Here is a 16,330-nt window from a genome sequence, read left to right as displayed (position 1 = left end):
CTTGGCCCTGGCATTCCCCTGTACTGAGGCATATAAAGTTGGCAAGTCCAATGGGCCTCTCTTTCCAGTGATGGCCGACTAGGCCATCTTTTGATACAAATGCAGCTAGAGACAAGAGCTCCAGGGAACTGGTTAGTTCATATTGTTGTTCCACCTATGGGGTTGCAGTTCCCTTTAGATCCTTGGGTACTTTCTCTAGCTCCTCCATTGGGGGCTCTGTGATCCATCCAATAGCTGATTGTGAAAAAAGAACTCTTAATAGACGAAGTAATCATAGTTAACCATCAACAGGGGACTAATATGATTTAAAACTACAGTAGGCCGCAGGAATGGTGATGGGTGTGGGACCTCTGTATCAACATCAAACTCATCAGTAGTCTGAGATGAATGCATGAAAGCAGCACTTGCTGAGAGGTTAGAGAAAAAAAAGTGTTTCACAAGGAGAGAATAACGGCACATTTCATGGCTGTAAGAAGACCATGCAAGGCACTGGAGAGATAGTTCATCTGTTAAGCGCACTGTTATTGCTACAGAAGACCCATTTTTGGTTCCCAGCACCCATATAGTGTCTTACAACCACCCTTACATTTAGTGCTAGGGCATCAAATTTCTTCTTTGGACCACTAAGGAATGCATATGGTACACATACAAACATCCAAGGCAAAACATCAATAAACATAAAATAAAATTAATTTTAAAACATAAAGAAAGGGTATATAGCCAATGCACAAGAAAGATGGCACCAAACAACAGGAGATAAAGGGGAAATTTGGTAGAAATCATGTCACTCAGACACATTAAAAATTAGGTGTGTTTAGCAACAGGAAGTCACTGAAAGATTTTAAGAAATAGTGGACAACGAGACCTGCATTTCAGGTTTGTTTGGCTGTAACAAACAGCACAGATTGGAAAGAGGAAAAATGGATTTAAGAAATGAGCTAAGGGGCTGGAAAAAAATCAGTTGGCCAATAAACACAAGGACCTGAGATCCTCAGAACCTACAGAAATGCTGGGTGTGAGTCTGTGTGTCTGGCACTAGAGGGATAGAGATGTGGTACTCCTGAAGTCAACTGGCCAGCCAAGGCTATCTGACTAGATGTTAAGGTTAAAAAAGATACCCTGTCTCAAGGTGGAAAGCAATGGGAAATAGACACCCAACACCAACCTTTGGTCTCCCTGGCAAGTGCACACACATGTACTCTTAGCCACATAAACACACTCACATCAATACACACACACACACACACACACATACATGCACATAAAGAAATGAGTTTTCAGGGACTGAAGAAATAACTTATCAGTTAAAGTACTCATGACCCTGTCTCAGCAAGCAAGGAAGAAAGAAACAAAGAAAGAAACAAAGAAGGGCCAGGCATGGTGACACACACTTATAATCCCAGAGCTGGTGAGGTAGAAGCAGGTGAACCCTGGGGCTTGGTGACAAGTTCCAAGATAGTGAGAGACTCTGCCTCAAAGTAAATGTGCATAGTTACCAAGAAGCAACACCCAAGGTTGTCCTCTGCACTCTATACTCATACCTGCACACTTGTAAAATATAAGAGTTTAGAGAGCATTGCAAAGTCTAAGTGAGAGGTGAGAATAATTTGCAAGATAGCTCATGTGTCCTACTTAACAATTCATAAACTCTCAAGTTATTTGCATTTAAAAATTGACCTGTTTTCACAGAATTACATGCGGCTGAGCTAAAAAGAACCAGCAACAAAGAGTGAGGCACATAGGCTTCACAATGGGTTGTCATCTGATCTGGAGCTCCTGCTTCTTGAGAAACACCTTAGGCAAGCACATAGATGGTCTAAGCTGCTTCTATTTCTTTGGAGTCCACAAAACCAAACCTCCCAAAGTTGGGGAGACTGGATGTGGTCAATGCATGTGGACGCCTACTTGTATGAACAACCCATTCATGTTGAGGAAACCAGAAAGAGATATGTTAACTGGTGTCTTCCTCTCATCTGAGAGATGTTCATCTCCCTTCTGAAACCTGGTCTTCCTTCTGGAGTTTCTTTCTTAGCAACAGATACAGTAATGGAATTTGATAAGAGGCACAGAGGAAGAGGTGGGAGGGCAACAGTGGGGGTGGACATGGGACACACAGCCTGCCTCTATGGTGCCTTGGATGCCTTCCTGCTGAGTGAGACTCTGAAAGGAAGACACTCTTGCTTTCCAAATGCAGTTGGACCTGCAAGGCAGAGCGCTCTCTAGCTCCCTGTTGACTGCTCAGAGAAAGTGGATTCACTAGTATTACTGGTTCTTGAAATGGCAGAGGCAGAGTCAGCCTAGTATGATAGGGGCAGAGTGGAGTTGGGAGAAGAAATATGATTTGTAATCCCTGTCTTCTGTGATCGTGGGTGAAGCACTAAGTTACTCTCCTCCTCTATGAAGAAGAAACAAAGCTAGATTGTCTCCAACAGTCCTTTTAAGCAGAGAAAGTCTGCCATTTAATGAATTTCTCAGGTGACTTTAAAAAGAAACATTCTCTCATATATTATATCCCAACTGCAGTTTCTTCCCCCTCCTCTCCTCCATCACCTTCCCTCACCTCCATATATACCCCATCCCACCTCCTTCCCTCAGACAAGAGCAGGCCTCCCAGGTACATCAACCAATCATGGCATAACAAGCTACAATAATACTATGTGCATACCATCACATCAGTGTTGGACAAGGCAACCCAGTAGGAGGAAAAGGGTCCCAACAAGCAGGCAAAAGAGTCAGAGCCAGCCCCTGCTCCCACTGTTAGGATTCCCACAATGAAGCCAAGTGATTGAGACATGACATATATGCAGAGGACCTAGGACAGACCAGTAAAAGCTCCTTGATCTTTGCAATACCCCCATTATTCCCTGTCAGTTGCCCCTCACACCTGGCTTCTCTTAGACATCTCAACACCAGTTTTCCACTCTTTCAACTTGATTTGGATTGCCAAACACAAGTATATCCTTTCATCCACACTGGCCAGGCACACATACAGCTCCCTTGCTCAACACTTAGAACATAGCGAGGCTGTAATTCAAAATATAGACATAAGATACAGGTTTGTTTGTTTGTTTTCTTGAAACCAAATATCTATTCAATCTGCTAAATAGGGATTTCAGGGGGAAGAGCTCTAGGAACACCCATTTGTTACAATCCAAACCACAACACTTCCTTTAGTATTAATGACCAAGTAGTTTGAGAATCTCACTTTTTAAAAAAGGCATCTTTCTCAAAGTCCTGTCCACAGATTACTTTGCAGGTCAAGGATCTAAGATGTTTGCTAGAAACAACAGCAAGTGTGGCCAAGAAAGAATCCATCCTGAAACAGTTGTCAAAGTGATTCCACAGCGACCAACTTAACTTGTAAGAGAGTTTATATATGTTTACTAAGGAAGTCATCATTGTATAGAAGGGCAAGGTTTACAAAATGACATAGAAAAGATGAGGAAATGTGAGAGTAATGTAGTATAGTTTCATTGTTTTCACTTAGTTCCTGTTACAAGCTGTGAAGGAAGCCCTGTAGCCTGCATTGTACAGTCAAGTGAAACATCCTTAAGAGTTCAGGTACTTCCCTACCCCCAAGACTAAAAAATTAATAAGTGCATGGATTAGAACCAAAGAGCTAGGATCACACAGCTAGGAAACAGATTGCACTGCTACTGAAAGCTTAAGAGTTGAGTATACCTCTTAACTACACAATTAGCTAGATCTTATCTGATGAGGCAAATTAAAAATATGTCAAGTTCCTGTTGGCTGGGTATATTGGTTACTCTGTAAATGTTAAGGTCATGAATACTAAAGAACAGTGATTTGAGAATTTCCTGGGATCATAAAAAGATCTTAAGCAGTTATTATTCCAGGTCAATACACCCACAGACACAGATGTTTGCAGTTGTGAAGTCCAAACATATGAGGTACAGATTTCCGAGCCAGTGAGAACCTTAGCTAATGGCCTTGACTTCTTGATCTCGTTTCCTTAGCATTTTTCAACCTGTAGCTCTTGAGCCTTTGGGGATTGCATATCAGCTATCCTGTACACCAGGTATTTACTTTACAATCCATAACAGTTGCCACATTACAGTTAGGGAGTAGTAATGAAACAATTATATGGTTGGGGGGTGGGTATCACCATAATAGAAGGAAGTGTATTAAAGGGTCACAGCATTAGGAAGGCTGAGAACCACTGCTCTACAGCATGGTCCCTGGATCTGTACTCTTTACCTTGATGTATATCCACACAGGTTTTTTTTTTTAATAATAAGGTGTAAAAAATGGTATCATCACAGATAACATTTGCACAACAGGTTTCTATTTTTTTTTCTCCCTGGTACCTCTAATTTTACCTAATAACACATCTGTCAAAATACATGTTCAACCTTAAACTCCTGATTGTGTATAGGATGGGTCAGATTGCACTAGATTTTGAACTGAACCATTAAACTTAATTATCATACACAGCAATAGGCATTTGAGAAATGTGTTGAAACTGAACAGACCTTAGCTGTGTGAGATGCAGTATGAAATGTTAAATATTTACTAAAACTGTTAAGCATGCAAAATGCACACCATATGACTTTTAAATGTATAAACACACATATCCATGTATCCATGCTCTGTCTCTTCCTTCCTACTTGTGCCATAGCTGTTCTAAAACATGTGGATATAAGGTATGTCACTTGAGTAATAGGTAACATGCTGACCTCATAAAAAGTACGGACACAGATACACACAGGAGAAAAACATAATTAAAGGACATCAGGAAAGAGTAATTGGCCAAAGAATAAATGCAATATTCACTAGTTTTACATACACGTGCTAAAAGATTTTTTGATTGGTGTTTGGTTTCTTTCATAATATTCTGTTGCTATTTTGAAGAGTGGTAAATTTTGCAAATTTTCATGTCAATTCATATTGTGTGGCTGTATTTTGCCAAAGGAGCTATTTTTCCCCAAATTTGTATCTAATTTCTTTTTTTTTGTTTTTGTTTTTTGTTTGTTTGTTTGTTTGTTTTTTGAGACAGGGTTTCTCTGTATAACCCTGGCTGTCCTGGAACTCACTTTGTAGGCAAGGCTGGCCTTGAACTCAGAAATCCACCTGCCTCTGCCTCCCGAGTGCTGGGACTAAAGGTGTGCGCCACCACGCCCGGCTGTTTTGTTTTGTTTTTGTTTGTTTTTTTGTATCTAATTTCTTAAGTAGAAAAAAATTAAAAGGATACTTACAAATCTGTGGTTAAAATGTGCTGTTGTTTCTAAGACAGGTGAAGGATGAGCCGAAAGGGAGTCTTTCCTGGAAAAGGAAAAGAAGCAGAGAAGAAAAATCTTTGAAGAACCAGAAAAGAGGATAATTACATGAGTAACCAAATTTGAATATTTTGGATATATGTTTTTTAAAACAGGGTCCAAGAAATAAACATTAAGATTTTCCTGGCCTCCTTAGGGAAACCAGACCCTCTGAGTCAATAGAGATACTGTGTGTTGAAAATCAAAGTGATTGCACTTCCAACACCAGATGTACTGAAGATATCAGCTACAAAATCTAGCAGGTGATTACTGCCTTAGTACTGATCAAAGGCAAGTTGAGAAAAAAAATCATCTCATAGACACAACACATCACAGTCAACAGTTTTATTGCCATTCACAGAACAATCTTGTAAAAAAAATACTTGGCATTGCTATATTTTTGAGAAGTTGTAACTATGCATATCAAACATTTAGGATGTGAGTATGAAATGTCTCCTACAGGCTTGTATATCTGAACTTTTGGTCCCCATCTGTAGGCAGAACCTTGACTGTGTGACCTGCAAGTAGGGCCTCTCTAGAGGGGGATAGATCACTGGAAGTGGGCTTTAAGATTATAGTCTGGCCCCAGGCCCATCTGGCCATCTCTTCTTTATCAACACTATGAAGCATCAGCTCTCACTATCTGTGATGCCTGCGGATGTCCCATGTTTCTTGGAGTGATAAATTGTAGTATCCACCTAACTGGTGACCCCAGTTAAGTCTTCCTCTCTTAAACCTCTTAAACTGTTGTTATTTCTATCAGGTATTGTTCCACAGCAGCCAGAAATGTAAGAGAAACTGAGACATTGTATCCAGGTGCCTAGCACAGATATGGAAACCACAGAGAAGGAATCCAACCATCTTCATTCCAATTATGGAAATAAACTACACACATTGAATTCCTCTTCAAAGAATGGCCCCTGGATCTTGGTTTAAACACACGTTGCAAATAGGGTGGGAAGTAGTAGGAATATGACTCACCAGTGTTTCCAAGGCAATAAGGCATGTAAGTATCCTTACAAAGCAGTCAAGTATCCTTATGTCCCAGTTAATTGCCCCGTTTTCCATCCTATGTTATCTCAACTATCTCATAAATTATATTCTTACATGCCTGCTTGTTTCCTGAAGATTCATTCTTTACCTACATATTGGGTGGAATCATTTTAAAGTAAATCTGCTCATATTCACCCTATGACTGATCATTTCTAGACTTCCTATCTCTACATAATCAAGCTCAAGACCCATTACTTGGTACAAGTTGTCCCATAGGGATTAACTTCATTCTGAGTTTCTCCTTGCTTTTCACTCAAATCCAGTATGCATCAGTGCTAAAACTCTGATGCTGTACTCAAGCATTGGGTCTATATTTGCCTTTGTGGCTGAGGCTCTTTACCCTCAATTTTCTCTCACCACTTGCTGGCATCTACTCATCTATTCTGGGTCAATTTGAGCACTCCTTCACAGAAGTCTTTCACATCTCTTCAAGACTAGGTTGAGCAGTACATCAATTGGACTTACCCCATGCATTGTACATTTCTTCGAACTAACTGCCTTTCTTCTCATGTAAGTTTGTTTTTAAACACTTCAAAGACATAAAACAGTAACTCACTTGTCTTACCCCTAGCACACTTTTTCCCAGGTGGTGGGGAAAAATGCAATAAACATTTTGCCGAGTGTCAACACGCACAAGGTACATTTTAGACTTGCAGCTATCCGACTGCATACTTCCCAATCTTAAAAATCGAAAGAGGACACTTTTGAGCCTTGTTCCTATAACCAGCTTCTCACATGGTTTTGTATTGTTCCAATCACTCAGGGACAGTTTCCCTTCAGTTAAGCCTTATATTTATAGGCCAAACAGAAGGAAGTGAGGAGAGGAAGAGAAAAATAAATCATGCAACAGTCATGTGGGAAGTAGCAAGAAGATAAAAAAATTATGAACTTAAACATTTATAGACTCTAATGCCTATATATATCACTAAAAATCCAAAATAAGGAAAAAAATCTTCCTAACTCTACTTTCTTTCTTTAGCCATTTGCATGTAATTCTTGGCAAAGATCCAGGAGAAAGTAAAAACAGAAATTCACTATTAAGTCAGTTAGATAGATCCATGCCTGTTATTTATGTTTTCAAAGTGATGATTAAATTCTATTAAGTTTACATGCTTTCTAGAATGAAATTGAATGTTACAAATTTTCACCTACTCTGTCCATGACAGGACAAGACCATGAAATATGAATAGAACAATTTATTTCCTCTTGGCTTCCTTTTGACTAATGTTACATGCAAAATACTTCTTCAATGGACTTTGAAAATAGTTTTACACCCATTACTTTGACTTTTCATATATCAAAATTCAGATAAAAATGGGTAGATTAACAGTGAGCAAACAGAAATGTAAATGAAAAGTCCCTAGATGTAATCTCAGAAATGGGCAATAAAAACCCACCAGAAGGTGAAGATAGTAAAACTATTATAATGAAGAAATGACATGCTCGTTCCCTGTGAATAGCAACCCCCCTACCTGCCCATGCCTCTAGAGAACAAGAAAGCTTAGCACAAAGACTAGTACTGTAATTCCTGTGTTGGTAGGTGTGGTCATCGCAAAGGACTATTTCATTAACATGAATTGTGAGGAGTCTATGTTACTTCTAGATCACACTCTGAAAGGAAAGCAGTCTTATCCTATTTGCAAATTGGACTGAATGTGTGGAGGGATTCCTTGATCGCAAGGTAGACAAAGACTCTCTCCACTGCAAATAGTATGAGAAGATGGGAGGAGCTTGTGGTACTGTCTAATCATTGTATATCCTTGATCACATGGTAGAACTGTCTGGAAGGAGAAGCTCAGCTTATACTGTGGTTAAGCCACTGCTACTTTGTGGCTTTATTTTAACAAATACATATGGTAAGAAAAGCATTTTAAAAAGTTCATGGAAAGTAGTCCTATGAAATACTGGATGAGGGTCAGCCTGATCTAAAACCATGTAAACATGTTCTAGGCTCAGGGTCGATGGAAGAAGGACAATAGTCAAAATGACAGGAGGAGAGAGTAATAGAGAGCGATATCGAGATTATTAGCAATTAGAGTAGAAGAGACAGGGACGTACTCAGACAATAACTGGAGCCAGGAGTCTGGGACTCAGACAAAGGAGCAAATTGAAAAATGGAAGATCAACATTTTTTTATAGTTTATATAGTTTACAAATGAGAAGAGAATGTCAGAATAAAAAATATGTACTGCCTGTCCAAAGCTTAATAATGGAGTGTTTGCACACTAATCAGTAAGATGCAGCAAAAAGATCAGCACAGGAAAATATACAGGCATTTCTTACATGGGAGTACAAAATGATTAAAAACAGAATAGAATCAACTCCAGCTGGCAAAGACATTTGAAGGAATGTCATGTTCTGGATATTTAAATTGCATGTAGAGATCTGCTGGAAAAATAAAACAATCATGTCTTGAAACAGAACAGTGTTCATCAAGGTTCTGAACAAGCCAAGTTCAATTTCAGAAATCCTAAGAGAGACAGAACAAGGACTGTAGCATCTTCTCCTTTTGCAGGAAACCCTCACAGTAGAGGAAGAAGGAGATGAGGTGAGAGAATAGAGGCAAAGGCAGCAGAGGCATCTTAGCTCTGATAGATGTTACCTCTAGGATACTGCTTACCTCAGAAATGACAAAATCCTCCTCGATCTTTATTGTTTCGTACATTTTACATTTAAGCCTTAAAGTTAAAAATATATATATAACAGTTTATAAGAATAAAATAAGCTGCCTCCTGTAAGAAACAGGCAATAGTTTGGGAATTTATGTCATTTGTGAGATTTATTCCAGTTGCTGGACAATCACCATTGTTCTAGAATTTTTAGGGGATGTTACACTGTGTACCCTCCAAGTCCCATCTTTCTACACCTAACTATGCTATCGAATAAAGATAGAATACTTCAGGAAGGAATCACAGCAAAGATTTCTGTTTCTCTTAGTACCATGAACTTCAGATTGATCAAGTTTGTAAAGACTGCTTCCTTTCTTGCAAAAACACATGGTATAAACACACACTACAGCTGCTCAGGGGGAACATTTAGGAAGTCTCTAGGATTTTCTTCTGGAAGCACTGCATTTCCATTGAAATTGCTCACACTAAATCTCTTTGTCTGAGAAACTGATCTTCCTTTCCGTTCCTTTGAAGAAAAATCTGGTAGTAATCTCTTCCTCTTTGCATAGTGACTGCGTTATCCATGGTCTTTCTGTCTGGGATGGTGGGGGTGGAGATTTAATTGTAGTTTTAAGCTTTCATGCTCTACTTGAGTTTTATAAGTTCTCAATAGTGGATCATGTTTGGGATCCCACACCTCTTCACTATGGTGTTTGTTTTGTTTATCTTTTTTTAATATAATGATTAGACATTACTTATCATTCTTCCAAGTGAATGCAGGGTAGGAAGACCCAACCTAAAATGATCTTTCCAATATAAGTACATGCAGAACACCCAGGCAGCAGCTGCTATAAAGCACTAAGTTAGCTTGTGGGGAGTGAGAGAGCTTTCTTTTTATGTTGAATTGCATAAAGAAAGGGCACACATGGATGGAAGATGAGCCTGTGGTAAGTATGGAACCTGTGATTCTTGCATCTTTAGAGTTATATTCTGACCTTCAAGTCACTCAGCTCAGACAGAAAAGTTCCTCTCCTGACCCCAGGACGCGCCACATAATAAACAAAGCACCAAGTAGAGCAGCAGGCTCACATTTGTTATAAATTGCTCAGTGTTTCTTAATGGTTACCAGCAAAGCTTCAGTAAAAGCACACATTTTAAAAGCTTCCTCCTCTATATCCTATGTAACATTCTGACTGTAGTTAGTTTGTAAATGTCTCATATCTGCTGCATAGCTTCCAGTATCTTTTTATGATAGAATTTTATTTTGCTTTCAAAAGTCAACAAATTAAGTGATCTATTACCGTTACAAATAAAATAAAATAATAAAATAAAAATTAGGTAACTTCTGGAATCTTTTGATACAGAAAGAAAAAAAAAGGACAAATAGATTTGGGTAACAATTGTGCATTATAGTTGAAAAATATCTCCATGGATAATTATAAACTTAATTGAGCTAAAATACTAGATATGCCACCAATATTGTTATATCCAACCTACCAGATTTACCCTTTGTACCTGATCATTCGTATTCATAAGGGAAAGAAACAAGTGTCTTAGACACAAAACTGTATACCTCTACTTCCTGGGAAAGAAGGAGGCAGGAAGTGTTATTGCCATGATTTTCCTGATGATGTGAACTGCATCTCACTGAATCTTTACATAATACACAAGAAAGTACTAATAATATCAGATACCTGAGGGAACCTTCAGATCTATATGAGTCAGTGCGAAGCAGAAACAAGATTTGAATCCAAGTCTGCCTACCACAAAGTCACACTGACTGATGACAGGAGAAATAAGTAAGTCAACCTAGAAGCCATATGATACACATATGGAAGTCAGTAGGAAGTGGGACTGATGAATTCTATCTCAGTGGCTGCTTTGGATAAGGTTCTGTATTATTCAAAGATACTTCTATTTAATGTTATACTAACATTACTATATTTTAAGACCAGATGTCCCATTGTTGTGGATGGCCCTGGTGTTGTTGTATTTTGATGTTAATTCTGCCTTCCCAGAATGGGTTGTCTGGAATGAGGAATGAGCCATGTACTCAGGTGGCTTCTTGTGAACTATCCCCTAATGAATAAAGGCATCACTAGGCAAGTAGACAGGACTTCTGGGTTGGAGGGAGGAAGAGAGGAAGCAGGAGAGAGTTAGGGGCCTTTGTGGATGGGGATTTTGACAGGACAAGCTGTAGCTACTAGCATCTCCTGGATTAGACGGCAAATCCTGGCAGATTCGCCACCAGAGGATTTAGATTTAATATGGTTTACAAGATTAGAATTCTAGTTGTTGTGCCCAGAGATTGAGTTACTATTGTTTCTGAACTAAGTTTGTGTGGTGCTTTTCTTCACACAGCACCTCGATTGGGTTCCAGAGAGAAAGGTACAGCAGCAAAGCCTTGGTTTGCCAGATGTGCACCACAAAGGCTGTGGGGGTTTGGAAGCATGGAGCGGGTGTGGTAACGACCTGCCAGTGGGAACTTAGTGAGCTGAGTGGAGAGATTTTGGAACTCTGAGTCAGAGAGTCTCCGTGAGATAAGAACTGGCCAGCAAGACCACCAGGGCTGAGAGTTGCTGGGTATAGCGTGGGAACTTGCCATTCTTTTTAATATTCCCCACAATATCCCATCCCTACTTTTGTAACATCAGTAACCTGCCCAGAGGAAGCTGATCTGTTTGGGAAAGGCCTATCAATGTGTTCCATGGCAGCTGAAGACAACCAATCACTGTGTGGTCATTGAGCTCAAGCCTGACCCTTGGCTTTTTGAGACCATTGTTCTGTGTGTAACTTAGAATATATTACAATCTTGCTTCAAAAGTTCCACTTCTGCCTCCATGCTTCTGAGTACATCCTGCTTTGAATCATTTATAAAGGGATGTTTGATAAGCATGGGATTTTAATAAGAATCATCCTTGAAAAGTAAACTGAAGTTAATACTGTTGTTTTGTTCATCAACAAAGCAACTTCTATTTTCCATGCTTGTCTTCATTAAGTTGCATAGCCTAGTTTTGTTTTTTGTTTGGTGTGTGTGTGTGTGTGTGTGTGTGTGTGTGTATGTATGTGTTGTCATAATTTATTGTGATTTTACTGTGCTTTTTTTTTTTTTTAAATCATATATATGAGCCCAAAGACCAAAAGCTTAGGCCTAGTGAGTAGTCTCAGTGGTTCAGAGAACAAAATATACACTGCTCTTGCAGAGAATACAAGTTCTTATTCCCAGAACCTACACCATGTGACTAAGTCCAGCTCCAGGGGATCTGATGTCCTTTTCTAGGCTTCCAAAGCATTATGCTCTTGTAAACAAACCCGCACCTGCCATATTCACATCTCTAACTGAAATATTTCTGAATAACAAAATGTTATCTTTTCTAATTCATAGTCTTTCTAGAACTGGAGAGTATGTGACAGCAGGCCATAACAGACAGCTGTACAGAATACAATCACAGCTGTCACTCACTACAGTTGCATGGAATGCAATCACAGCTGTCACTGTCTATAGTTGCACAGACTGCCAAAACAGCTGTCACTACAGCTGCACAGACTGTCATCACAGGTGTTACTGTCTACAGCTGCACAGACTGCCATCACAGCTGTCACTGTCTACAGCTGCACAGACTGCTATCACAGCTGTCACTCACTACAGCTGCACAGACTGCCATCACAGCTGTCACTCACTACAGCTGCACAGCCTATCATCACAGCTGTCACTCACTACAGCTGCACAGCCTATCATCACAGGTGTTACTGTCTACAGCTGCACAGACTGCCATCACAGCTGTCACTGTCTACAGCTGCACAGCCTATCATCACAGGTGTTACTGTCTACAGCTGCACAGACTGCCATCACAGCTGTCACTGTCTACAGCTGCACAGACTACCATCAGAGCTGTCACTCACTACAGCTGCACAGACTGCCATCACAGCTGTCACTCACTACAGCTGCACAACCTATCATCACAGCTGTCATTGTCTACAGCCACACAGACAGCCATCACAGCTGTGACTCACTTTGTCCAAGGAATATTCTCAGCTCAATTTAAAAATCATTGATGTCATTGGGGTCCAAATTTAGAACTTAAAAAGTTTTAATATGTTTTCCACAAAGGTATATCCTCCCTAGAACAATGGTTATGAGACAAGCAAAGTCCTAAACATTATACTAAATATATTTGCTTTTGAAAATGAAGTAACTTACATTGACAGAATTTATCTTAAGATAGTAAATTAAAAGGCAAAAGGTTGGGATGAAAATTTTAAAAGGCAGAAAAAAACAGTGCATATAGATATAGATATCTGTATATATATATATATATATAGATAGATAGATAGATAGATAGATAGATATAGAAAATGTAAACCATCTTTCTCCCAAATTATTGATAATGACTACACGCCTAATACATCTTATCTAAATGTATACTTCCTATAAGAGCATCTTATCCCTGTATCAGGAATTATCTGGCTCTGAGAAAAATAGCAGCTCTGGTAGAGATTCACTAGAGCTACTTCTTAAAGTTGCCATTCCTACTAAAAGCTGCACTTCCAAAGTCTCACGCTGCTGTAGGAGCTGTCAGTCGCCAGCCTGATAGGCTGGCTGTGTGACTGTTATTCTCCTTGTGTTACAACACATCATACTGAACTGGTTTAAATCCCATCTTTAAACACAGGAATGGCCACACAACCAGGAAAATGCATTCATTTTGCAAAATAAATTATAAAAAATAAGTCATTGATGCAGAAGGACCTTGTGATTTTCAGTTGAATGATCCCACCCACCCTCCATGGTTCCCTAAGGGGTTCTCAGTCTAGCATATATCAACTGTAACAGAAATATCAAATTTAGTGTCATGAGTGGAGTGGTACCTCTCAAAATGATATTTAAGGTCATAACCATTAGTGCCTCTGAACACCATTAAATTTGAAAGTAGTTATTGCAGGGTACCCAGGGTACCCAAATAAAGAAAGATCCCAATAGAATAAGATGAGCCATTAAACAAGTATGACTGTTGTCCTTATAACCCGGGAGGAAATAGTGTTTCATCTCATGACCTGCAGGTATTAATTGATATCAACTAATCACCATGGTGGCTGATACCCAGAACAAAGCAGTATGTTGATAGCATTAGAGCATTATTTTCTTGTTATTTTCCCAAGCAAAATCAAATGGAAGAGAAATGATACCAAAATGGCAAGAGAGTGATGAGAGCAAGGACTGAGACACTGAGTTCCTGCTCTAGCACCCCCACTAGGGGTAGCGAGACACAACTGCTAGGACCAAGACATCTTTAAACAGTGTTAACTCCACAGTTGATGACCTCTGTGCCACTGACAAAGAAAATCACCGTTGGTGACCTTCAGTTTACAGATGAGTACCATGAGACTCACACTTCACTCAATCCATACAGCATGTACGCAGTAATGGCTAGGAAAGTCACTACTTAGCTCAGTGTTGGTACAAACTGGCACTTTACTCATGGAAGAGATAACCACCCTCCCAGAGACTCTGCTTCTTCTCTATTAATCAGAAGGAAATCAGGTGAATAGGAAAATGAATCAATTCTAAAAAATATCCATAGTGCCATGCAAACTACTTCTATAATTGTACTATACCCAATTGGAAATTTTTATTCTTTAAAACTTTTCAAATTTTGTTGACAGAAATATTTCTAAAATAAATTAATTTTCATCTCCTGTTTGTTCAGATACTGACATCTACTAGCAATATCTGTTTAGATGATATTGGGTAGGGTAATAATTTTTGATCATTGGGCTGCCTTCAGCTTGTATAAACATTAAATATCATTAGATAACTAATTTGCATTATGCTTTAATATACAATAATAGCAATTTCTTGTTAAGAGCATGCTTATCTCATAGTATTATCATGCTTTAAAATTTTGCTTCATCTTTATATGAAGTTCCATACATCCAAAATATCTAGCTATGGTAAATATTTTCTCTTAGGGGAAAATATATAAGCTATATATAATTTGATATTTCTCAATTGTTCATAGACAATCAAGTGTTTAAATCTAAATATAATTGTTCAAAAATGATAGATTTCAAAAGATTTTAAGATCCAGAAGTGGATAACACCAAAGAAACACTATTTTTCAGACACATCAAGACAAATGCACGTATGAACTAACAGAAACTGTAACAGCTCAGACAAGAACTGCATATGCTTAAATCAGACAAGATCCCAGCACAGATGAGGGCAAGCAAACAGAAAATCCCAACTCAAGCCAAGATGCTTTTTGCAATTGATCCCATAGAAGAAGAAAGACCAGTCTGCTTCTATGAAGTGATACTGATTAATCAATCACACCTCAGGACATACTCGAGACTTAGGAATAGTTTGCTATCACAAATTGAACTCCACACCTTTTGTAGTTTGGTTTGGTTTCCCTGTGAAACATTTACCAAGGGGATAATTACTAAGCCATTTAAAAATGAAATTATAAAATTTACAAGTAAATGGATGGTGCTAAAACAAATCATCCTAAATGAGGTAACTCAGACCCCAAAAGACAAAGATGTTTTTGCTTATATGTGGATGTTAGCTTTGAAACCTTCAGTCTGTGTGCTAGAAGCTAAATAGTCATAGAGATTAAGTACCTCATAAGGGACCAGGTGGGGTGGAAGGGCTGTCCTAAGTAAAGAGAAATAGAATATACTGTTATGGAAAGATAATAGTGAAAATTGAACAAGAGGATTAATTATGGAGGGGATAGAAGAGAGAGGTAAGCAAAGGACTATAAGGTGGGAAAGCTAACACCAGAGGCCTTTTGAAAACCCATGTGGAAATTCACTGCTGTAGAAGTTTCTATATATGAAAGGATTCTAAGTGGAGTCACCAAATAATAACGGAGCGAATAACCCAACTAGACTTCTTATGCCATTAAGTAAAATGTCAAGTGTCAAGAATGGGTTACATTTTGTTAAGTCATTAGTCAAAGTGGCCCCACAGAACCACTCGAAACATCACAGGCTGCTGGTTTCTCTCCAAAATCTAGTGGTAAGGCCCTATTTCCAAATGCAACATTTACTTATGTCATGAAAAACAGGGGGAAAACCCTGGTGTGTAACTAGAGACTTCATCTCTACTGAATAGTAGTGTGGTACTAGAAAGTACTCGGCATGCTACCAAGAAGGAATAGCAATCATCCACAACTCCCAGATCCACATCCTTCAACATGCAACAGTAATCTGCCTGCAAGCTCAAAAGTGGTACAGATGTGATGGGAGGAACCATCTATTTCTTACTCATTGAAGTAAAGGCCCAATAGAACTCATATCTGACATTGCAAAAGTGGCCAAGAACTTGGGACTAAGTAAGCCATGGTTCTCGGAGAAAAGATATTATAAGCCTGCTAAAGAAACCTA

General features: G+C 39.0%; 1 protein-coding gene across 6 annotated transcripts in view; it reads right to left on the bottom strand.

The window, feature by feature from the left end:
- The window catches only part of Pkib (cAMP-dependent protein kinase inhibitor beta), a 93,712-nt gene that overhangs the window by 42,118 nt on the left and 35,264 nt on the right, over positions 1 to 16,330 (bottom strand). For all 6 annotated transcript variants that reach the window (XM_021174711.1, XM_021174714.1, XM_021174715.1 and 3 more), the window contains one exon: positions 5,217 to 5,283. The gene's annotated coding sequence lies outside the window, so the exon portion shown is untranslated. The remainder of the gene's footprint in view (positions 1 to 5,216; positions 5,284 to 16,330) is intronic.

Source organism: Mus caroli, chromosome 10, assembly GCF_900094665.2.
Source record: "Mus caroli chromosome 10, CAROLI_EIJ_v1.1, whole genome shotgun sequence".
NCBI classification, from domain to species: Eukaryota; Metazoa; Chordata; class Mammalia; order Rodentia; family Muridae; genus Mus; species Mus caroli.
Note: the sequence above shows the minus strand (reverse complement) of the source record. Positions and strands in the feature narration are given on the sequence as shown.